The 26,737-nt window shown below is 35.7% G+C and overlaps 1 protein-coding gene and 1 pseudogene across 2 annotated transcripts in view; one reads left to right on the top strand and one right to left on the bottom strand.

Annotated features, from left to right (window-relative positions):
- LOC105481157 (sperm associated antigen 16) overlaps positions 1-26,737 on the bottom strand; it is a 1,164,883-nt gene that overhangs the window by 119,358 nt on the left and 1,018,788 nt on the right. The gene's annotated exons all lie outside the window — the stretch shown is intronic.
- Positions 11,469-12,269, top strand: LOC105481155 (large ribosomal subunit protein uL18 pseudogene; annotated as a pseudogene).

The following is a 26,737-nucleotide window of genomic DNA, read 5'->3' as shown; positions in this document are numbered from 1 at the left end:
GGTGTTCCATTGGGTTGTGCTACCACTGCTTATGCCATTATGCACACTACACCACTGCTAAGAGGCCCAAGAACCCATGCACAAGCCTGGCCTACTGCTGCTGCTACTGGCATCTGAGAAAGCCACCTGGGGGCCCAAGAATTGGCCTGCCTGAATGTACTAACACCAGAGCCAGCATACATTGCTCTATGGCTCAAGGTAAGGCATGTTTAGCCCACCACTACCACGACGGGGACTCAAAGACTGGACTATCTGGCATCCTTGTTGCCAGCAAGACTTTACCACATTCTTCACTAATAACTGTGTTCTAAGCCCTAAGCCATTGAGGAATTCAAAGATACCACTGACACTGTTTACAGCTGATGAAATCACACAGATACTACAATATTGCATGCACTCAAAATTGAAGCCAAAGTTCCCTACCCAACTAACAACAGATATAAATCTTCAGGAAAATGTCTTTCCCTACAAAAGTAAATTTAAAAAGTTGGAAGAAGCAACTACTACACCAGATGCACAGATACCAATGTAAGGATAAAGGAAGCATCAAAAAGCAAGGAAATATGACACCTCCCCAAAATATAATTTTCTAACAACATATCCCAATCAAAATAAATTCATTAATTCCCAGAAAAGTAATTAAAAATACTGAGTTCAAAGAAGCTCAGAAAGATAAATTCTTTTTTTTTTTTTTTTTCCGAGACGGAGTCTCGCTCTGTTGCCCAGGCTGGAGTGCAGTGGCCGGATCTCAGCTCATTGCAAGCTCCGCCTCCTGGGTTTACGCCATTCTCCTGCCTCAGCCTCCCGAGTAGCTGGGACTACAGGCGCCCGCCACCTCGCCCGGCTAGTTTTTTGTATTTTTTTAGTAGAGACGGGGTTTCACCGTGTTAGCCAGGATGGTCTCGATCTCCTGACCTCGTGATCCGCCCGTCTCGGCCTCCCAAAGTGCTGGGATTACAGGCTTGAGCCACCGCGCCCGGCCATAAAAATTCTTAAAAATGATAGAGATAAATCAGAAAAACAATTCAGGATATGAATGAGAAATTTCTGAAATAGTTATTTTTAAAAAATCAGAAATACTGAAAATGAAAAAAGTATTAAATGCAAAATACATCTGAAAGGTTCAATAATGAACAAGATTAAGCAGAAGACATAATCTCAAAACTTGAAGATGGGTGTTTTGAAATTGAATTATCAATGTCCCTGAGAGTGAAGAGAAAACAAGAGTTTAAGAACCTATTTAACAAAACAATAGATCAAAACTTTCCAAGTCTAGCAACAGATTTACACATCCAGATACAGAAGGCCCAGTGATCCCCAAATAGATACAATACCAAAAATTATCCACAGCATATTATAGTCCAACTATCTAAAGTCAATATTAAAGAGAAAACTATATAAAACGGCAAGAAAAACATATTGTCACCTCTAAAGGAACTCCCATCAGACTAACACTGGGGTTCTCAGCAGAAAACTTTTAGGCCAGGAGAGGATGGGATAACATATTCAAAGTGCTTTTAGAAAAACAAACTTCCCACTCAAGGATATCATACACAGCAAAATTATTCTTCACGAATAAAGGGGAAATGAAGTCTTTCCCAGACAAGCAAACACTGATGACCCTTCACTGGCCCTACAAGAAATGCTTAAGGGAGTCCTAAATCTGAAAGTGAAAGCACAACATTTTTCTCTCATGAAATCACATGAAAGTATAAAACTTACTGATGAACCAAACATACAAATGAAGAAGAGATACAACCCAAATTGTACCACTACAGAAAACTACCTAACCATAATAGCAAATGAAAGAAAAACAAAGAAACAAAAAATATACAACACAACTAGAAAACAAGTAACAATATGATAGGAAGTAAACCTTACATATCAATAATAACCTTGAATGTAAATGGATTAAATTCTCCACTTAAAAGATACGGACTTGTTGAATGATAAAGAAACACAATCCAAATATATACTGTTGATAAGAAACACCCTTTACCTACAAAGACATATACAGACTCAAAGTCAAGTGTTGGAAAAAGATATTCCAAGCAAAAGGAAACCAAAAACGAGCAGGAGTAGCTATGCTTATGTCACATACAATCAATTTTAAGTCAAAAACAGTAAAGAAAAAACAAAGGCGGCCATTATATAATGATAAAGAGATTGTTTAAGCAATAGGAAATAACAATTCTAAATATATATACAACCAACACTAAATCACCCAAATTCATAAATCAAGTGTTACTAGATCTAAAGAGAGAGGTACACTTCAATAAAATAATAGTGGAAAACATTAATAAAGTAGATTTAAATTGCACTTTTAATAGAAAATGTAATTTAAACTTCACATTTGACCAAATAGACCTAAAAGACATTTACAGGATGTTTTATCCAAAATTACAGAATATATATTCTTCTCATCAGCAAATGGATCATTCTTCAGGATAAACCATATGTTGGGACACAAAATAAGTCTTAACAATTTTTTTTTATAAAATAGAAATCACATTAAGCATCTTCTCAAACTACAATAGAATAAAACTAGAAATCACTAAGAGGAACTTTGGAAACTATACAGATACATGAAGATTAAAAACATGCTTCTGGATGACCCACCATTGGGTCAATGAAGAAATTAAGATGAAAATAAAAACATTTCTTGAAATAAATAAAAATGGAAATACAAAAATATCCAAACTTGTGAGAGACAGCAAAAGCAGTGCTAAAAGGGAAATTTATAACAATAAATGTTTACATTTAAAAACTAGAAAGATTTATAATAAACAACCTAATGATGCACCTCAAGGAATTAGGAAAGCAAGAACAAGTCAAATCCAAAATTATCAGAAGGAAAGAAATAGCAAATATCAGATCAGAACTCAATGATATAGAGATTTAAAACAAACACAATCAACAAGACAAAACAAAAGTATTGGCCACTGTTGCTGTGAAAAAGAGAAAAAACCCAAATAAACCAAATCAGAAAAGGAGACATTGCAACTGATACCGCCAAAATACAAAAGATCATCAGAGATTATTATGCACAACTATATGCTAAAATACTGGAAAACCTAGAAGAAATGGATGAATTCCTCACAACATACACCTACCAAGATTGAATCAGGAAAAAAAAAAAAAAAAAAAAAAAAAAAAAACCTGAACATACCAATTGTGAGTAGTGAGACTGAATCAGTAATGAAAAGTCTCCCAACAAAGAAAAGCCCAGGACCAGATGAATTCACAGCCAAATTCTACCAAACATAGATAGAATAAATACCATTTCTCCTGAAAGTATTCAAAAAAATTGAAGAGGTGAGAAGTCGCCCTAAATCATTCTATGAGGCTAGCATTACCCAGATACTAAACCAGACAAAGACACAACAACAAACCAAAACTACAGGTCAGTATCCCAGGCTCATGGATTGGGAAACTCAATTTTGTTAAATTTTCATACTGCTTAAAGCATCTGTAGATACTATGCATTTCCTATCAAAGTAAGAATGTCACTTTCCACAGAATTAAAAAAAAAAAAGTTATAGAATTCATATCAAACCAAAAAAGAGCCAGCCAAAACAATCCTCAGCCAAAGGAACAAAGCCGAAGACTTCACACTACCCAACTTCAAAATATATTATGACGGCTATAATAACCCAAACAGCATGGTATTTGTGTAAGAGTAGACACACAGACCAATGGATCAGTGAGTCCAGAAGTAAATCCATATATTTATTGACAACTTATTTTTGATAAAGGCATTAAGAACATATGCTGGGAAAGGACATCCTCTTCAATAAATGGTTCGGGGAAAATTAGATGTACATATGTAAAATAATGAATCTGGACTGCTCCCTCTCTTCATCTGGAAAAACCAACTCAAGATCCATGAAAGACTTAAACATTAAACCTGAAACTGTAAAAATACTAGAAAAGAACATAGAAAATGCACTTCAAGACATCAATCTTAGCAAACATTTCATGGCTAAGACCCCAAAAGCACAGAGAACTATAACAAAAATAGACAAATGTGACTATTAAAGTAAAAAGCTACATAGCAAGGAAACAATCTGTTGAGTAAAGAGACAACCTGTTGAATGGGAGAAAATATTTGCCAACTATTCATGCAAAAAGAGACTAATATCCGAAATATACAATAAACTCAAACAACTCAACAATTAAAAAAAAAATCCTATTAAAAAGTGAGCAAAGAGCCAGGCACAGTGGCTCACGCCTGTAATCCCAGAACTTTGAGAGGCTGAAGCGGGTGGATCACGAGGGCAGGAGATTAAGACCATCCTGGCTGGCTAACACAGTGAAACCCCGTCTCTAAAATTAGCTGGGCGTGGTGGCGGGCTCCTGTAGTCCCAGCTACTCAGGAGGTTGAGGAAGGAGAATGGTGTAAACCCGGGAGGCGGAGCTTGTAGTGGGCCAAGATCGCACCACTGCACTCCAGCCTGGGTGACAGAGCGAGACAACGTCTCAAAAAAAAAAAAAAAAAAAAAAAAAAAGTGGGCAAAGGACAATAGACATTTCTCAAAAAGAAATGATCAAGTGGTATATGACAAGATACTCAGTCTTGCTAACCAGCAGGGAAATGAAAATTAAAACCACAAAGAGATATTACTTTACCCCAGTTAGAATGGCTCTTACTAAAAAGACAAAAAAATTAATAGATGCTGATGAGGATGTTAGGAAAAGGGAAGTCATACACTGTCAGTGGGAATGTAAATTAGTATAACTACTATGGAAGACAGAATGGAGATTTCTCGAAAAATCAAAAATCATACTACCATAAGATTCAGCAATCCCACTCCTGGGTATTTATCCAAAGAGAAAGAAAAATGTGTATCAAAGGGATACCTACCTGCACTTGCGTGTCTTTGCAGCACTATTCACAATAGCAAAGATATGGAATCAACCTAATTGTCCATTAATGTATAAGTGGGTTTTTAAAAATGCAGAATATATATACAAAGGAATACTCTTTGGTCATAAAAATAATAAAATTAGGGCATTTACAGCAACATGGATGGAACTGGAAGTTGTTACATTAGGTGAGATAAGCCAGACACAGCACAACAGATACCATATGTTTTCATTCATACGTGGGAGCTAAAAAAGTTGATCTCATGGAGACAGAGAATAGAATTGTAGATGCCAGAGGCTGGGAAGGGTGGGATTGGGGGGTAAACGGAGGTTGATTAGTGGGTACAGGCATACAGTTAAATAGAAGAAATAACCCCCAATATTCAAAAGCACAGTCGGGTGATTATAGTGAGCAACAAATGTATTGTATATTTCAAAGTAGTTAGAAGAGAGGACTTGAAATGTTACTAACACATAGAAATGATAAATACTCAAGGTGATGGATACCCAAAATCACCTGACTTGGTCATTACCTATTCTACATATGTAACAAATACTAAAATACGAATACGTGAAGTATTTTGTTTCAATAAAACACTTTGTGCTAAGATTAATGAAAACTAGACTTCTAAATTTCCTCACACACTGATTTTTTAAGTACATGAGTCAAATCCATTTCCAAGATGTAATTTTCTATTGATATTGATACTTTCATAGAAATCAACTAATATGAATACATTCAATTGTAATGATTAGACAGAAAAATCAATATTTTAAGATATTGAAACTCAAAAAAATAATTCTGCTTCAAATAGATGAGCAGATGAAACGTGTTGCAGTTTCTGAAAGCCCACACCCAATTACGGTCTGATCAAGCGGTATTGGCAAGAAAATTCCACTCTTAGAGGATTCCTTTTAAAGAGATTTAATCTCTTTGGATTCATTTAACTACAGAGCACCACTCTTTAAAATGTGAATATATCAAATACAGTAATAAATCTGCAAACTGCCGGCTTATATTTTATTTCATGATGCCATTTCTATAATGGGATACAGAAAGAAATCACTGATAAGTTCTTATAACAGGAAAGATAAAAGAAATGAAATTTGAAGAGTAATTTCTACTTTCAAATACTTTCAGTGCTTGTACAGATAGAGTTCAGCAATCATTCAATGTCAACATTTCAGTGGATATAATCAGTAGGAAATGGTTCAGAAAGTAACAGGCCATGCATGATTCTGGCACTGCTAAATATGCAAGGAGGAAAGGTAAGTTAAGTTTGTGTTTTTGATAGTGTAATTATAAGATGTAGGGAATCTTATACCAAAATAAATATGTAAATAAAACACCTTTTCTGAAGAACTTTATTAATCTCCAAATATATATTTTTAGTCTTAATTCATAGTTAATTCAGTAAATTTAAAATCATCAGAAAACAGTCTTTCATGGCAGTCAAAATTCAAATTAAGAAACAAGGAAGATGAGACTGATGAAAGTGATCCATCATTAGTCCATAATGGGTAGCATTAATAATTTCATAGGTCAATTCAATCATTTTAGTGATTCTAATGCAACCAGAGAATATAAGAACAAGGTATCACTGTTATTTTTTATTTTATTTATATTTATGTATTTATATTTGAGACACAGTCTCACTCTGTCGCCCAGGCTGGAGTGCGGTGGTGGTATCTTGACTTACTGGAACCTCTGCCTCCTGGGTTCAAGCAATTCTTGTGCCTCAGCCACCCAAGTAGATGGAATTATAGTCATGTACCACCACAACCAGCTAATGTTTGTGTTTTTAGTAGAGACAGGATTTTGGCAGGTTGGCCAGGCTGCTCTCCAACTCCTGGCTTCAAGTGATACGCCCGCCTCAGCCTCACAAAGTGCTGGGATTATAGGTGTGAGCCACCACACCCAGACTCTGTTATTATTATTTTTTTATATACACTATTTAGTCATTTATAGTATTATTGGGGGTTTACATGGATTTTCGTGAAATAAATTAGATAAGCATTCATAGAAACCTTTTGGGATCCCTGAAGATTCTGTGTGTGTGTGTATGTGTGTGTGTGTGGTGAGAACACTTAAGAGCTTAGCAAATTTCAAGTACACAATACAGTACTGTTAACTATAGTCACATTGTTGTACATTAGATCTCCAGAGCCTATTCATCTTGCATAACTGAAACTTTGTATCCCCAGACCAACATCTCTCCCTTACTTCCTTCACCACACCCCAGCAACCACCATTCTACTCTCTGCTGCTTGAGTTCAGCTATTTTAGGTTCCATATAGAAATAAATAATGTAGTATTTATTTTTCTGTGTCTGGTTTACTTCACTTTGCATAATGTCAAGTGATGTACAAAAATTAACTCAATGGAATAAGACCTACACATATTTCCAAAATCATAAAACTACTAGAAGAAAGGGAAAAAGCTTATTAACATTGGTCTAGACAATGACATTTTGGCTATGACACTGAAAGCACAGGCATCAAAAGCAAAACTAGGAAAGTGGGATTCCATCAAACTAAAAAGCATCTGCTTTTTAGCAGTTTATTATTATTATTTATTTATTATTTTTATTTTTTGAGATGGAGTCTTGCATTGTCTCCAGTGCTACAGTGCAGTGGTGCGATCTCGGCTCACTGCAACCTCTGCCTCCCAGGTCAAGCGATTCTCCTGCCTCAGCCTCCTGAGTAGCTGGAGTTACAGGTGCCCACCACCACACCTAGCTAATTTTTCGTATTTTTAATAGAGATGGGGTTTCACCATATTGGCCAGGCTGGTCTCGAACTCCTTGTGATTCACCTGCCTCAGCCTCTCAAGGTGCTAGGATTATAGGCGTGAGCCACCACGCCCGGCTAGCAGTTTTAGTAGTTAAGTAGTTTAGTAGTTTAGTAGGTTTTGGTAGTTTTTCATTTGAACGGCAAATGAAACAATCAACAGAATGAAACAGAAACTTATGGATTGGGAAAAAATGTTTGTAAGCCATATATCTGATAAGGGCTTAATATCCAAAATATATAAGAAACTGTTACAACTCAACAGTTGAAATGGAAAACAGTATGGAGGTTCCTCAAAAAATTAAAAATAGATCTATAATAGAGCCAACAATCTCACTTTTGGGGATATATCCAAAGAAAGGAAATCAGTATATTAAACAGACATTTGTACTCCCATGTTTATTGCAGTACTAGTCATCATAGCCAAGACATGAAATCAACCTAAATGTCCATCAGTGGATGAATGAAGAAAACAGGGTTACACACAAATACACATGCGCGTGCGCACACACACACAGTAGAATATTATTCAACCTTAAAAATGAGTTTATTGGATAAAAGATACTTTGGTAATGAAGTTTGACTAGACTGGAAAAACTAAAAGACTTTCTTACCCAAAGAAGGCATCAATCATTTTCAACTTAAATAATATTTAGCTGGACTTTTAGCTTTCTACATATGCAAAGACCTCCAAAGGAATATACACTTTTTGTTTTCAGTGGACAAAAGGAGCAGAGCGCTCCTGAGAGTCTCCTACCTGTGGTTTTTTGATAGGTGCTTGACAGAGAAACGTGAGACAGATGCACCACCAGCAGGGTGTATATTACAATATTTAATGCTCAGCTAAGTAGTTAGAATCAATAACCAAAAGGAGAAATATTATAAAACTTAGTGCTAGATGCTAGGTATAGACCTCAGTGTTCTGGAAAGTCGAAGAAGAAAGAAATCAAACCAAAGGAGATTAAAGGGATGAGATAAGCTGGGTTTTGGAGAACTGATACCATTTATCAAGACAAAGAGGAAAAAGAAAAGCAATATGACATGACATGAAATAATCAGCCCTTGTTAGTGACCTAGAAGATAATCTTTGTGTTTTTTCTCATAAAGCAGTCTCTTTCAGAGGATATTCACTGCAGGGTATTCCCTTACACCCCAAAATAAGGATATGACCTAGTCATGAAATCTCTGCTTAAGAATGTACAGTGCTTATTTTTAAATGTTATCTGGAAGTCTCCTAACTGAAAAGCTTTCAGATTAATAGGACAAGTTTTGATTATTAATTAGCATTTTCATGACATCTTCCTGAATGCTTCATTGTGTTTTATTTAATAAATTACTGATTTTGTTGCCCCCTTTATTCATTGGTAATTTAAAGAAGTTTATAATGTTAATTTCTTGTGTTTTTCTAAAGGTTAAATTCAAAGTGCTATTGTACAAATAAGCAGAGCTGGAACTATCACAGATGAGAAAGGAATTGGCTGAATATCTTATCCTTAATGCCACAGTGTTATATGTGTACTTAAAGCAATTTGCTCATTAAACAGAAACTATTAGAGCAGCAGAAATTCTGCCAATATCAGCAGAAAGCATTAGTTTGGAATACAATCCTTCTTCTAAATTTTGGCTAAAGTGGCAAGCTTTTTATTTTCTATTTTTTGTAAAGCTAATTCTACACTTTAAAAAAGTGGTTTAGAGTATTATCTCCAGGGTGTTTCTTGCTCCACAACTCAATGTATCTTTCTGTTTCCACATCTGTAAATTAGGGGTAAAAATAGCATCAAACTTATAGGCTTTGTGGCAATTAAAGGAGTTAACATATATGTATTTAGAAATACCTAAAATACTTAAAGGAGTGCGAATATGTGAATTGTTATACACTGCTAATATGAGGCTGGCATATATTTAACACCCTGTAAGTATTTGCTATTATTTTTGCACTGGTTGTTGCTGCTGTCATGACTAAAGCATAAATTAACAAGAAGAGACCAAGTCTTTACACTTTTAGAAGACTGGTTCACACATGTTACTATAATAATAATTCAACAAAATAACTGATGCAGGCAAGATAAACAAATTACCCAGGCAGTAAACCTGTGTACAATCAATTTACTGACAGAAGACTGGTAGGCCCTGCAATTATTAATAATTATTAATAATTATCACAGTTGTATACTTTTATGTGTTTGCTAGGCTGCATCTTTTCTTACATATATAATTTTTTAGAGAATTGGTTGCTGTCATCTATACATCTCACGCTGAGTCAGTATTGGAGTTAGGTGGAGGCTCCTGTCAATGTTTCATCTGAACCTGCTGTGATCCTTTTTGTCTTTTCACAGCAAATCTGTCAGTCCAAGGTAAAGGCTTCTTCCACCTATTTAGAAAATCCATTATGCTATCATACATAATATGTCAAGTTGAAGAAACCTACGTAGTGTCTTACAGTTTTGGACTGGATATTATGAGACTTGAAATCTGGTTCCAGCACTTGTTGCCAATTACTCCTCATATCCTAAGTTTGCCATTTAAATTGAGCTCAATTTGTGTATTAAGGAGATACATTACAAGGTTTCTGAGGTCTTTTCTGCTCTAAAATTTTCATTCTAAGATGGTAGAAAAAATTAATTAAAAATTTTAATAATGGTATTTCTTTAAATTCTTAGTCAAAATCAAGAAGAATATATCTGCAAAATTGTGTCCTGTTAGAATAGTAGTCAGAATCACTAGGAAATCATGCAATTCCCAGATAAAGCTTCCTCTGTATTTAGAAGAAATAATCAATCTATCAATTGACTAAACACAAATGTTTTATGCAATAAATTAATATTAATCTTAGGAAATACTGAATTGACAGGTTTGAACCAGGAACAAAATCCACTAGTGTTTATCAGTGTTATACAATATTCCTCCTCATTAGATTTATCGTGACCATAGTAAGGTACCATTTTCCTTTTATTTCTGATAACACTTTTTTCAGCAATTTTATTATAATTGATTTAATCTATATCATTTATAATTTATATTTAATTTCTGCTATTTTGAATTTCTAAATGTTTTAAGACATGCTTTATTCATATTTTAACGGTGTTAAAGTATAATTGATCTGCGATAAAATGTACACATATAAAGTGTATAATTCAATGTTTTAACACATGTATACACTTCTGAAGCCTTTATCACAATCAAGATAGTAAACATATCCATCACCGCTGAAAGTTTCTTTGTTCTCATGTATAATGAGAGATTAGAACCCACTGCAATCCTCTCTACAGGAAGCCTCTCTACAGGAACTGTGCTTTCAGTTATATAGATTACTTTGTATTTTTTTGAGTTCTATATAAATGGGATCACACCATATATACTGTTTTTCGACAAGCTTTTTAAATTCAGTATAATTATTTCTAGATTCATCCACACTGTGTTTATCAGTAGTTTGTTACATTTTATTGTATGGACATACCACAATTTGGATGATGGTCATTTGAGTTATTTCTAGTTTTTGACTATTGAATATAAAGATTCTATGAATATTTGGGTACAAGTCTTTGTATGGACATCTGTTTTTGTTTCTCTTAGGAGTATAATGGCTGAGTCATATGATAGGTATATATTAAACTTTCTAAAAAACTGTCAAACTGTTTTCCAAACACATAGGAGTCATGCCATTTTACATTCCCAGCAGGAGTGTATGAGAGTTCCCATTCTTCCCTGTCATCAACTTCATCAGAAATCAGTTGCTCCCTCTTTTCCCCACCTAGCGATGCTGGGCCTAGAAGTCTCTGCCAAGCTGCGGACATGGGCATTAGATCTGCAGGATGTGATTTGTTAAAGTTGTTAAGAATAAGGCCTACTTTAAGAGACACCAAGTGAAATTTAGAAGACAACGGGAGGGTAAAACTGATTACTATGCTCAGAAACGCTTGTTGATACAGGATAAAAATAAATAGAAAACACCCAAATACAGGATGGTATCATTTGTCAGATTGCTTATGCCTGTATAGAAGGGGATATGATAGTCTACATAGCATATGCACATGGACTGTCAAAATATGGTGTGAAGGTTGGCCTGACAAATTACGCTGCAGCATATTGTACTGGCCTGCTGCTGGACCACAGGCTTCTCAATAGGTTTGGTATGGACAAGATCTATGAAGACCAAGTGGTGGTGACTGGAGATAAAGGCCTTGCCAGAACTACTACTGGCAGTAAAGTTTTTGGGGCCCTGAGGGAGCTGTGAATGGAGGTTTGTCTATCCCTTACAGTACCAAACGATTCCCTGATTATGATTCTGAAAGCAGGGAATTTAATGCAGAAGTACACCGGAAGCACATTATAGGCCAGAATGTTGCAGATTACATGCGCTACTAAGTGGAGGAAGATGAAGATGCTTACAAGAAACAATCCTCTCAATATATAAAGAACAGCATAACTCCAGACATGGAGGAGATGTATAAGAAAGCTCTTGCTGCTATATGAGAGAATCCAGTCTATGAGAAGACACCCAATAAATAAGTTAAAAAGAGGTAGAACCATCCCAAAATGTCCCTTGCTGGAAGAAAGATCAGGTAGCTTCAAAGAAGGCAAGATTCCTCACAGCTCAGGAGCGGGCTGCTTAGAGTTAAACCACACAGTTTTCTATGAAGATTTTTCAGAAAGATGATAAACTTAAAAAAAAAAAAAAACCAACAACAGTTGCCCATATGTGGATCTATTTCTGGAATCTCTACTCTGTTTCTTTGACCAAGTTATTTCTTTATGCTAATCCAATACAGTCTTGATTATTGTAGCATCATAATAAACCTTGAGAGCAGATACTGTTACTACTCCAACTTTGTTCTTTCTCAAAGTTGTTTTAGTGATTCTATATTTTTAAATTTCCATATGAGTTTTAAAATCGGCTTGAAAATTTCTTCAATTAAGACCTACTAGGATTTGAACTGGCATTGTATTTAATCTATAGATAAGTTTGGGGAGAACTGACATCTTAATCATTTTGAGTCTTCTGTTGATGAACAAGTATAGCTCTCTATTTATTTATGTCTTCTTTATTTTTTTGCATGTTTTTTAGTTTGCATGGTGAATTACACTGTCTGATTTCAAATATTAACACAGCATTGCATTACTGACATCATCTCTATTCAACCATGATTTCTGTCCTGGTATTTATACTTTCCTTTCTGCTATGTTGAGTTAATTTTCATGTCTTCTGGTGTCTTAAAGTGATCGATGGTGTCATTAATTTGAGAAATTTTGTCTTTAGTAATGTTAGCATATAGTGCTGTAAATTCCTAAGAACTGCTTTAGCGTCATTCCTTAGTTTTTGATATGTTTGTATTTTCATTGTTGTTCAGTTCAAAATACTTTTTTATTTCTCTTTTTATTTCTTCTTTGATCCATGGGTTTTTTGATTTTCAAATATTTGGGGACTGATTGAATTTTAAGTCTATCCTGTTTTGGTTAGAGAAATACATTGCATGAGTTGAATCTTTTAAAATTCACTAAGACTTATTTTATGGCTTAGTATATATCTTGGTCAATGTTTCATGTATATTTGAAATGAATATGTGTTGTGCTACTGATGGATGGAATGTACTACAAATGTCAATCAGTTTCCTCACATGCATGTCCTGATCAGTACTCTGATGAATACTTGAGGAGTATCTTATGCAAATATTTAGGGTTCTTTGTGTATCTCTCACCTCTCCAGATCTCTATTCTGTGAATTCCAAAAGCCTTGCTATCCCTGTGCTCTCATTTTCATTTCCTTACCTTACAGAGTTCACCAATTTCCATCTGAGCTCTCCTTTCTTGAGTTGTGGCTTAGAAATTCTCTCAAAGCAGGAAGGTGATGCAAATGTGGGGCTCTGTTTTTCATCTCTCTGGGTTACTTGTACATCATTGCCTAGTGTTTTGCAATTTAAAAAAATGCTTGTTTCTCAGGAGGTTGATGAGGGCGGATCACAAGGTCAAGAGATCAAGACCATCTTTCTCAACATGGTGAAACCCAGTCTTTGCTAAAACCAGAAAACTTAGCTGGGTACTGTGGTGCACGCCTGTAGTCTCAGCTACTCCGGAGGCTGAGGCAGGAGAATTGTTTGAACCCAGGAGGCAGAGGTTGCAGTCAGCCAAGATTGCGCCACTGAGACAGAGCAAGACTCCGTCTAAAAAAAAAAAAAAAAAAAAAAAAAAAAAAAAAAAAAAAAAACTTGTTTCAGACATTCTGTTTGTTTTTGTTGTTGCTTGTTATTGTTTCAGGCAGGAGGGTACATCCAATTACTGTTCCTCTAACTTAGATAGAAGCAGAAGTCAAGTACAAGTTCAAAATAAAAAATCTGCTGCGGTGTTTAAAAGATGACACAGGAAAAGTGGTGTTTGAATCACTTGCTTGCAGTAATGTCTGTAATCACAGTTCCACATTTAGGTTAAAATGTAGTTTTTCATTATTCTGAGAATCTTGTTTTCTGAAGGTTCAAATGCAGGTATAAAAACAATTCTTTTAGGTTGAAACATAAACATTAAGAAAATAAATTATTCCATTTGAAAAGTGGGATTTGTGTGCATTCACTGTAGCATAATCCAAAATCAAATACGAGCTTTAAAGGGAATAATTGAAAGTTGAAGGCTCTCAACTTTGCCCCTAATATTTCCTCATTTTATTTACCAGAAAATAAGTTTTTTCTCAAAGATAGTGCTTCTTAGGAAAATAAGAAGATCCGTAAGGCATTTATGTAGGCTCTTTATAGAAGGACTGTATCAATCCCACAGAAGCTCAAATATACCATTGTATGATACAGTTTCTCTACCTAGACAAAATAAGGTCAATAATCTTTCCTACCTTGAAAAAGGATGGGGTCTGGTTCCAAGATGACCAAATAGGAACAGCTCCGGTCTGCAGCTCCCAGTGTGATCGACGCAGAAGACGGATGATTTCTGCATTTCCAAATGAGGTACCTGGTTCATCTCATTGGGACTGATTGGACAGTGGGTGCAGCCCACAAAGGGCAAGCCAAAGCAGGGTGGGGCATCGCCTCACCCGGAGAGTGCAACATCAACAAAAAGGTCATCTACACCAAAACCCCATCTGTAGGTCACTAACATCAAAGACTAAAGGTAGATAAAACCACAGAGATGGAGAGAAACCAGAGCAGACAAGCTGAAAATTCTAAAAATCAGAGCACCTCTTCTTCTTCAAAGGATCGCAGCTCCTCACCAGCAATGGAACAAAGCTGGACAAAGAATGACTTTGAAGATCAAGTAGAAGAAAGAATATCAGTGATTGAAGATAAAATTAATGAAATAAAGTGAGAAGAGAAGTTTAGAGGAAAAAAGTAAAAAGAAACAAACAGAGCCTCCAAGAAATCTGGGACTATGTGAAAAGACCAAATCTACGTTTGATTAGTGTACCTGAAAGTGACGGGGAGAATGGAACCAAGTTGGAAAACACTCTGCAGGATATTACCCAGGAGAACTTCCCCAACCTAGCAAGGCAGGTCAACAATCAAATTCAGGAAACACAGAGAACACCACAAAGATGCTCCTGGAGAAGAGCAACCCCAAGACACATAATTGTCAGATTAACCAAGGTTGAAATGAAGGAAAATATGTGAAGGGCAACGAAGAGAAAGGTCAGGCTACCCACAAAGGGAAGTCCATTGGACTAACAGCAGATCTCTCGGCAGAAACTCTACAAGCCAGAAGAGAGTGGGGGACAATATTCAACATTCTTAAAAGAATTTTCAACCCAGAATTTCACATCCTGCCAACTAAGCTTCATAAGTAAAGGAGAAATAAAATCCTTTACAGAGAAGCAAATGCTGAGAGATTTTGTCACCACCAGGCCTGCCTTACAAGAGCTCCTGAAGGAAGCAATAAACATGGAAAGGAACAATAGGAACTAGCCACTGGAAAAACACGTAAAGACCATCGATGCTAGGAAGAAACTGAATCAACTAATGGGCAAAAGAACCAGCTAACATCATAATGACAGGATCAAATTCACACATAACAATATTAACCTTAAATGTAAATGGGCTAAATGCCCCAATTAAAAGACACAGACTGGTAAATTGGATAGAGTTAAGACCCATCAGGGTGCTGTATTCAGGAGACCCATCTTATGTGCCGAGACACACATAGGCTCAACATAAAGGGATGGAGGAAGATCTACAAAGCAAATAGAAAGGAAAAAAAGGAAAAAAAAAAAAAAAGAAAAGCAGGGGCTGCACTCCTACTCTCTGATAAAACAGACTTTAAACCAACAAAGATCAAATGAGACAAAGAAGGCCATTACATAATGGTAAAGGGATTAATTCAACAGGAAGAGCTAACTATTCTAAACATATATGCACCCAATACAGGAGCACCCAGATTCATAAAGCAAGTCCTTAGAGACCTACAAAGAGACTTAGCCTCCCACACAGTAATAACGGGAGATTTTAACACTCCACTGTCAATATTAGACAGATCAACAAGACAGAAGGTTGACAAGGATATCCAGGACATGAACTCAGCTCTGCACCAAGCGGACCTAATAGACATCTACAGAACTCCCTACCCCAAATCAACAGAAAATACATTCTTCTCAGCACTACATTGCACTTATTCCAAAATTGACCACATAGTTGGAAGTAAAGCACTCCTCAGCAAATGTAAAAGAACAGAAATTACAACAAACTGTCTCTCAGACCACAGTGCAATCAAATTAGGACTCAGGATTAAGAAACTCACTCAAAACCGCCTAACTACAAGGAAACTGAACAACCTGCTCCTGAATGACTACTGGGTAAATGATGAAATGAAGGCGGAAATAAAGATGCTCTTTGAAAGCAATAAGAACAAAGACAAAATGTACCAGAATCTCTGGGACACATTACAGCAGTGAGTAGAGGGAAATTTATAGCACTAAATGCCCACAGGAGAAAGCAGGACAGATCTAAAATTGACATCCTAATATTGCAAGTAAGAGAACTAGAGAAACAAGAGTAAACAAATTCAAAAGCTAGCAGAAGGCAAGAAATAAGTAAGATCAGAGCAGATCTGAAGGAGATAGAGACACAAAAAACCCTCCAAAAAATTAAAGAATCCAGGAGCTGGTTTTTTTTTAAAAAGGTCAACAAAATTGATAGACTGCTAGCAAGACTAACAAAGAAGAAAAGAGAGAAGAATCAAATAGACACAATAAAAAATGATAAAGGGGATATCACCATCAATCCCACAGAAACACAAACTACCATCAGAGAATACTATAAACACCTCTACACAAACAAACTAGAAAACTTAGAAGAAATGGATAAATTCCTGGACACATACACCCTCCCGAGACTAAACCAGGAAGAATTTGAATCTCTGAATAGACCAATCACAGGCTCTGACATTGAGGCAATAATTAATAGCCTACCAACCAAAAAAAGTCTAGGACCAGAAGGATTCACAGCTGAATTCTATTAGAGGTACAAAGAGGAGCTCGTACCATTCTTTCTGAAACTATTCCAATTAACAGAAAAAGAGGGAATCCTCCCAACTCATTTTATGAGGCCAGCATCATCCTGATACCAAAGCCTGGCAGAGACCAAACAAAAAAACGTAAATTTAGACCAATATCCCTGATGAACATTAATGCAGAAATCCTCAATAAAATACTGGCAAACTGAATCCAGCAGCACAACAAAAACTTATCCACCATGATCAAGTCAGCTTCATCCCTGGGATGCAAGGCTGGTTCAACATATGCAAATCAATGAATGTAATGCATCACATAAACAGAACCAAAGACAAAACTCACATGATTATCTCAATAGATGCAGAAAAGGCTTTTGACAAAATTCAACAGCCTTCATGCTAAAAACTCTCAATAAACTAGGTATTGATGGAACATATCTCAAAATAGTAAGAGCTATTTATGACAGACCCACAGTCAATATCATACTGAATGGGCAAAAACTGGAAGCATTCCCTTTGAAAACTGGCACAGGACAGGGATGCCCTCTCTCACTACTCCTATTCAACACAGTGTTGGAAATTCTGGCCAGGGCAATCAGGCAGGAGAAAGAAAGAAAGGGTATTTAATTAGGAAAAGAGGAAGTCAAATTGTCCGTCTGCAGATGACATGATTGTATATTTAGAAAGCCCATTGTCTCCGCCCCAAATCTCCTTAAGCTGATAAGCAACTTCAGCAAAGTCTCAGGATACAAAATCAATGTGCAAAAATCACAAGCATTCCTATACACCAATAACAGACAGAGAGCAAAATCATGAGTGAACTCCCATTCACAATTTCTACAAAGAGAATAAAATACATAGGAATACAACTTACAAGGTGTGTGAAGGAGAACTACAAACCACTTGTAGTTCTTCAAGGAGAACTACAAACCACTACTCAATGAAATAAAGGGGGACACAAACAAACGCAAGAACATTCCATGTTTATGGATAGGAAGAATCAGTATCGTGAAAATGGCTATACTGCCCAAGGTAACTTATAGATTCAGTGCAATCCCCACCAAGCTACCAATGACTTTCTTCACAGAACTGGAAAAAAACTACTTTAAATTTCATATGGAACCAAAAAAGGGTCCGCATTGCCAAAACAATCCCAAGCAAAAAGAACAAAGCTGGAAGCATCACGCTATCTGACTTCACACTATACTACAAGGGTACAGTAACCAAAAGAGCATGGTACTGGTACCAAAACAGATATATAGACCAATAGAACAGAACAGAGGTCCCAGAAATAACGCCACACATCTACAACAATCTGATCCGTGACAAACCTGACAAAAACAAGAAATGGGGAAAGAGTTCCCTATTTAATAAATGGTACCGGGAAAACTGGTTAGCCATATGCAGAAAGCTGAAACTGGATCCCTTCCTTACACCTTATACAAAAATTAATTCAAGATGGATTAAATACTTAAATGTTATACCTAAAACCATAAAATCCCTAGAAGAATCTATAAATTAACTTAGGCAGTATGGCCATTTTCACAATATTGATTCTTCCTATCCATGAGCATGGTATGTTCTTCCATTGGTTTGTGTCCTCTTTTATTTCACTGAGCAGTGGTTTGTAGTTATCCTTGAAGAGGTCCTTCCCATCCCTTGGAAGCTGGATCCCTAGGTATTTTATTCTCTTTGAAGCTACTGTGAATGGGAGTTCATTCATGATTTGGCTCTCTCTCTGTTTCTGGTGTATAAGAATGACTTTCTTCACAGAATTGGAAAAAACTGCTTTAAAGTTCATATAGAACCAAAAATCACCCCGCATTGCCAAGACAATCCTAAGCCAAAAGAACAAAGCTGGAGGCATCACGCTACCTGACTTCAAACTATACTACAAGGCTACAGTAACCAAAACAGCTTGGTACTGGTACCAAAACAGAGATATAGACCAATGGAACAGAACAGAGCCCTCAGAAATAATACCACACATCTACAGCCATCTGATCTTTGACAAACCTGAGAGAAACAAGAAATGGGGAAAGGATTCCCTATTTAATAAATGGTGCTGGGAAAATTGGCTAGCCATAAGTAGAAAGCTGAAACTGGATCCTTTCCTTACTCCTTATACGAAAATTAATTCAAGACGGATTAGAGACTTAAATGTTAGACCTAAAACCATAGAAACTCTAGAAGAAAACCTAGGTAATACCAGTCAGGACATAGGCATGGGCAAGGACTTCATGTCTAAAACACCAAAAGCAACGGCAGCAAAAGCCAAAATTGACAAATGGGATCTAATTAAACTAAAGAGCTTCTGCACAGCAAAAGAAACTACCATCAGAGTGAACAGGCAACCTGGAGAATTGGAGAAAATTTTTGGAATCTACTCATTTGACAAAGGGCTAATAATACCCAGAACCTATAAAGAACTCAAACAAATTTACAAGAAAAAACCAAACAACCCCATCAAAAAGTGGGCAAAGGATATGAACAGACACTTCTCAAAAGAAGACATTCATACAGCCAACAGACACATGAAAAAATGCCTATCATCACTGGCCATCAGAGAAATGCAAATCAAAACCACAATGAGATACCATCTCACACCAGTTAGAATGGCAATCATTAAAAAATCAGGAAACAACAGATGCTGGAGAAGATGTGGAGAAATAGCAACACTTTTACAGTGTTGGTGGGACTGTAAACTAGTTCAACCATTGTGGAAAACGGTGTGGCGATTCCTCAAGGATCTAGAACTAGAAATACCATTTGACCCAGCCATCCCATTACTGGGGATGTACCCAAAGGATTATAAATCATGCTGCTATAAAGACACGTGCACACGTATGTTTATTGTGGCACTATTCACAATAGTGAAGACTTGGAATCAACCCAAATGTCCATCAGTGACAGACTGGATTAAGAAAATGTGGCACATAGACACCATGGAATACTATGCAGCCATGAAAAAGGATGAGTTCATGTCCTTTGTAGGGACATGGATGCAGCTGGAAACCATCATTCTCAGTAAACTGTCGCAAGAACAGAAAACCAAATACCGCATATTCTCACTCATAGGTGGGAATTGAACAATGAGATCACTTGGACACAGGAAGGGAAATATCACACACCAGGTCCTATTGTGGGGAGGGGGGAGGGAGGAGGGATAGCATTAGGAGATATATCTAATGTAAATGACGAGTTAATGGGTGCAGCACACCAACATGGTACATGTATACATATGTAACAAACCTGCACGTTGTGCACATGTACCCTACAACATAAAGTATAATAATAATAATAATAATAATAATAATAATAATAATAAAAACCCTAGAAGAAAACCTAGGGAATACCATTCAGGACATAGGCATGGGCAAAGACTTCATGACTAAAACACCAAAAGCAATGGCAACAAAAGGCAAAATAGACAAATGGGATCTAATTAAACTAAAGAGCTTCTGTACAGCAAAAGAAACTACCATTAGAGTGAACAGGCAACCTACAGAATGGGAGAAAATTTTTGCAATCTACCCCTCTGACAAAGGGCTAATATCCAGAATCAAAGAACTTAAAAAAATTTACAAAAAAAAAACATACATCCCATCACAAAATGGGCAACGAATATGAAGAGACACTTCTCAAAAGAAGACATTTATGCAGCCGACAGAAACATGAAAAAATGCTCATCATCACTGGTCATCAGAGAAATGGAAATCAAAACCCCAATGAGATACCATCTCACACCAGTTAGAATGGCAATCATTAAAAAGCCAGGAGACAACAGATGCTGGAGAATATGTGGAGAAATAGGAATGCTTTTACACTGCTGGTGGGAGTGCAAACTAGTTCAACCACTGTGGAAGACAGTGTGGTGATTCCTCAAGGATCTAGAACTAGAAATACCATTTGACCCAGCCATCCCATTACTGGGTATATACCCAAAGGATTATAAATCATGCTACTATAAAGACACATGCACATGCATGTTTATTGCGGCACTATTCATAATAGCAAAGACTTGGAACCAACCCAAATGTCCATCAATGACAGACTGGGTTAAGAAGATGTGGCACATATACACCATGGAATAGTATGCAGTCATAAAAAAGGATGAGTTCATGTCTTTTGCATGGATGAAGCTGGTAACCATCATTCTCAGCAAACTATCAGAAGGACAAACCAAACACCGCATGTTCTCACTCATAGGTGGGAAATGAACAATGAGAACACTTGAACACAGGGGAACATCACACAGTGGGGCCTGTTGTAGGTTGGGGGGTAAGGGAAGAGATAGCATTAGGAGAAATACCAAATGTAAATGAGTTCATGGGTGCAGCAAACCAACAAGGCACGTGTATACCCATGTAACAAACCTGCACGTTGTGTACATGTACCCTAGAAATTAAAGAATAAAAAAAAAATTCCACCATACAGATATAAGAGACATAAATAACTTTCAGAACATAGATGATAGCAAAATATAACAAAATAATTAGGAAGTGATAAAAAAAATCTTTCATACCTTATACTATGTTAAAAAGGAAAATTGGTAAATATAAATTATAATTGTAAAAGCCATACAGGTAGAAATGGCACAGATGTGACAATTTGAAAGGAAACCAATAAGTACTTATAATTTTAATGAAGTGTTGTCAATATTATAGTACTGTGTATTAAGATCACAAATTTCCTTATAAGAAATTATTCTGATTTTCCTCTGAATTAAATAGATATTATGAGAATCACATATATAGTTAAAACTCTTCAAAGCTTAACTTCTAGATCTGTTAAGCTCAATGACATTCATATAAAAACAGACTCCTGCTATTCTTCCTTTTTTCTTTCTTTTTTCTGGAGGGAGTTTCACACAGTTTCTTTTTTTATTTATTTATGTTTTTCTGAGACATAGTTTCACTCTTGTCACTCAGGCTGGAGTGCAATGGCACAATCTTGGCTCACTGCGACATCCGCCTCCCGGGTTCAAGTGATTCTCCTCCCTCAGCTTTCTGAGTAGCTGTGATTACAGGCATCTGCCACCCCACCTAGCTAATTTTTGCATTTTCAGTAAAGACGGGTTTTGCCATGTTGGCCAGGCTGGTCTCAAACACCTGACCTCAGGTGATCCACCAGCCTTGGCCTCCCAAAGTGCTGGAGTTACAGGCATGAGCCACCACACATGGCCAGTTTCTCTTAATAAGGTTTCAATATATTGTTTGAAGTCATCATTTTCTTTCAACTTATTAGGAGATTAGAAATAACAACTTTCCAACAAACTTCTAAATCTATGAACTTCTGCATAAGGTAATTATTAAAATGGATATAGATATGAAAAAATACTTGGTATCATAAGGCACTTATTTACGTTCAGTACCTCTGATGGGGAAAATTTTTAAAATATAGTTATTTCTTGTTTGAATATAAACAAAGCTAAAAAATTCTTTTTTTATCCCTATTACTACTTTGGAAAACTTCCTAATTTCCTATGCCTCAGTCTTAATTGTTGAAATGGTAGTGCAGTTTGGCTGGCTTACAACATGGATACTTACTAGTCATTGGTTTTAAAGAAAAGAAAAATGCAAAAAAGTATCAGAATTATACTTCACCCTTCAAATTAATTTACCGCTTAAATTAAGATCTAAAAGTCACAGATTTTCAGTAAATATTTGTTTTTTCATTCAAAAATCATTTCCTAGACTTTTACTTTCTATTGGGCACTGTTTTCTGCACAGTGGGTATATTCAGGAAAAAGGTAGAAAAAGGTTACTATATTTATGGAACTTATACTTTGTTTTAGAAGACAGCTACTGAATATGATCATTATTGTGACGCATGCTGTGAAAGAAATAAAAAGTGTGATGTGACAGCAAGTACCTCTGATGGGGAGCTACTTTATAGATAAAATGGTCAGAAAACACCCCTTTACAAGATACTTAAATATCTAGGATATTTAAATCCAAGAACTGTAGGGCTATGGAGTCAACCATGGGACTAATCAAGGATATGCATTTCAGGCATATAGGAAAGCAAGTGAAAACTCCTAAAATGGCAAAGTTGAGATATTCTAGGAGTAGAAAGATAGCTAATACGTTGACTCATGAGAATATGAAAGCCATAGGTTGACTGAAGATAAAGTTGGACATGTAGTCAGGAGCCATATCATAGAGGCTCATGAGTTCCATTTTGAGGAGTTTAGTTTGATAAGCATAGTATGTTGTAAGCAGAAAGTGACAGACCACTCAGATTGGTATCCGGAAGAAAAACTTGGATCCCAAGATGCTTTTTCTATTTTATCAACCAACTGGTTTAAATTACACTTTCTTCTATGAAAGTAAAAAATACCCACAATGGACTTCATTTTTATTTTTTAAATATGTTTGGATTATGGTCCAAAAGAAAGCTTGAACTGTAAAATACTTGAACAAAGACTATGCAAATGGAATTAACAGAATGGTTAAGATGTAGCCAATGTTCAATAATGTTGCCATTTCAAGTCTAATCTGCTAACTGAATATTTATGTAGATAAGTAGACTGCACTGTAAAATTATTCAAGTCAATACATTTTTAAGTACATGATCTTGTACCTGGTGTTCTAAGGGATACAAAGATGAGTGTGATGAAATTCCAGTTTTAAAGGAATTAAGACTCCAATGGGAGGAGACAAGCTATGAAACTAAACATATTGATAATAATGGACCTAAAAGTCAAAAGATGTTTTCTTTCCTTTAATCCAAGTTCTGTCTCTGGCACTAATTCATTGTAAGATCTCGATCAGGAAATAACATTTGCCTTTAAGCAAACATTTCAGGATAAGCTCAATTTTAAAGATAAATAGAGGATACAAGGTGACCCCCATAATTCAGAGGTCATTGTTGGACTTCTGGTTTCAGCTTAAGTGCTCAAGATAGATTCTTCTCACAGACCTTCTCTGTTTTGCAATTATTTTCTCCTGAATTAAAATCTTCTTTAGAAGTACCTGGCAAAGATCTCCTTTAACAGCTACATGACATATGTTTCACCACCCCCTCCTTCCAATAAGTAGATTGGAGTTATAAAATACATGCAATATAATTCTTATGGCATTACAATTTGTAGTTTGGCACAGAGTAGATTGAAATAGTTTTGAAAAATTGAATGTACACTAAATTTATTGCATTTAGTAAAAATCTCATGCTTCAGAAAAGATAGACATTTAACTAATCAGAAAATAATGTGATTTATGTAAGCAAAACACACACACATGCACACACACAATTAGTGTGCACACATAATTCTATGCTCACCAATTCCAGCCATAATCATGCAAAGAATAGGCATATGTCCAAAGATCAAAGGAAATCATTTAAAATAGAATTCAGTTTCTATAGTTGGGAGGTAAGATTAGGCTAGATGTTTTATTTTCTTCTCTAACTTATGAAAAAGTCCCATTGATTTTATCATAAGATTTTATAATAAAAAACTTAAAAATGTCATTTATCTTCAGAAAGACAACATTAGGCAATTCCCTTGATTATGACCCGCTAATTTTGGATTTTCATGTTTAAACTGAAACAAAGATATTTTGCTATCTATATATTACATGGATACCTTGAGAACATAAATGTCCACCATTATAATTTAAATTTAAAGTGGGCTTTGAAAACCTTGCCAAATTTTCCCAGAAGATATTGAAAAGATAAATAGCTGATTATTGTGTTTATAACATAATTCTATTTCTTTCTATACATAAAAAGTCTGGCATATTGTTATTAAATGCGATTTTTAGAGATTGGTAGAACTTAGTAACATTTGCATACAGCAATCTCTGACTTTCAAAAAATTACTGCTGAATAGCATAGGGAAAAGCATTTTATACAGCTTTTACATGCATGGCATGTATTAATGCAGAAATCCAGAAGCTAATGATATATCTAATGGCACATAAATACACAAAGAAGAATACACACATACACACACACACCCCCTTCAGATGCTTGATGCTTCTTGTTGTATTCATTAAGCCAAGCCATAATTTCTCTATTGTTTACTTTTCTTACATTAAGCCAAGTCATAATTTCTCTATTGTTTACTTTTATCATAAATTCAAATGCCTTCTGTTAGTTTGTTTATTTTCAGTCATGTTGGTTCGTCTTTCAGCCTCTGGAAGATAAAATAATTGAGTTTTTTGATGACATGGTTAGTCCTATATCATTTTCCACTAAAATGTCATTAGATATTTCACTTAAGACAATGTCCTCTAGTTTCATTCATGTTGCCAAAAATGACAAATTTCCTTTTATAAGGCTGAATAGTATTCCATTGTGTAAATATATCACATTTAAAAAATCCATTCATCCATTGATGGACACTTACATTGTTTCCATATCTTGACTATTGTGAAGAGTACTGCAGTCAACATGGGAGTGCAGACAACTCTTCAACATACTGACTTCAATTCCTTTGGATATATATGCAGTGGTGAGATTGCTGGATCTCACAATAATTCTATTTTTAATTTTTTGAGGAAACTTCATACTGTTTTCCAAAATGTCTCTATTAATTTGCAATACCACCTACAGTGTATGAGGGTTCCCTTTTCTCCACGTGCTTGCCAACACTTGTTATCTTTTGATAATAGTCACCCTAACAGCTGTGAGGCAATCTCTCATTGTGGTTTTAATTTACATTTCTCTTATAATTTGAGATGTTGAGTATTTTCTCATGTATTTGTTGGCAATTTGTATCTCTTCTTTCAAGAAATACCCATTTGAGTCCTTCACTCACTTTTTAATAGGGTTATTTGTTTTCTTCTTCTTTTTTTTCTCTTTTTTTTCCAGACGTCACTGTTCTTTTTTGTTTTTTTTGTTTTTTTTTTTTTGTTGTTGTTGTTTTGTTTTATTATTATACTTTAAGTTCTAGGGTACATGTGCATAATGTGCAGGTTTGTTACATATGTATACTTGTGTCATGTTGGTGTGCTGCACCCATCAACTTGTCAGCACCCATCAACTTGTCCTTTACATCAGGTATAACTCCCAATGCAATCCCTCCCCTTTCAGAGTCCAAGTGATCTCATTGTTTAGTTCCCACCTATGAGTGAGAACATGCTGTGTCTGGTTTTCTTTTCTTGCGATAGCCCGCTGAGAATGATGGTTTACAGCTGCATCCATGTCCCTACAAAGGACACAAACTCATCCTTTTTTACGGCTGCATAGTATTCCATGGTGTCTATGTGCCACATTTTCTTAATCCAGTCTGTCACTGATGGATATTTGGGTTTTCTTCTTAAGTAGTTTGATTTCCTTGTATATTTTAGCTATTTACCCTCTTATTTGATATATGAGTTGCAAACATTTTCTCCTGATCTATGGGTTTTCTCTTCACTTTGTTGTTTACTGTGCAGAAACTTTCAGTCTAATATAAGCCCATGTAGTTCCTTCCATACACATTTTAGGGATTTTTTTCTATTTCTGTAAATAATAACATTGGAATTTTGATAGATATTGCATTGAATCTATACAATGCTTTCAGTAGTATGGACATTTTCTTTATTAATTCTTTCAATCCATGAAAGAATTTATTTGTGGGATATCTTTCTATTTATTTGTGATATCTTTATTTTCTCTTGGTGCTTTTGCTTTTGAGGTTATATCCAACAAATCATTG

The sequence above is a fragment of the Macaca nemestrina genome, chromosome 11 (genome assembly GCF_043159975.1).
Source record: "Macaca nemestrina isolate mMacNem1 chromosome 11, mMacNem.hap1, whole genome shotgun sequence".
In the NCBI taxonomy this organism is placed as follows: domain Eukaryota; kingdom Metazoa; phylum Chordata; class Mammalia; order Primates; family Cercopithecidae; genus Macaca; species Macaca nemestrina.
The sequence above is the reverse complement of the archived record's forward strand: the minus strand, read 5'-3'. Positions and strand labels throughout refer to the sequence as shown.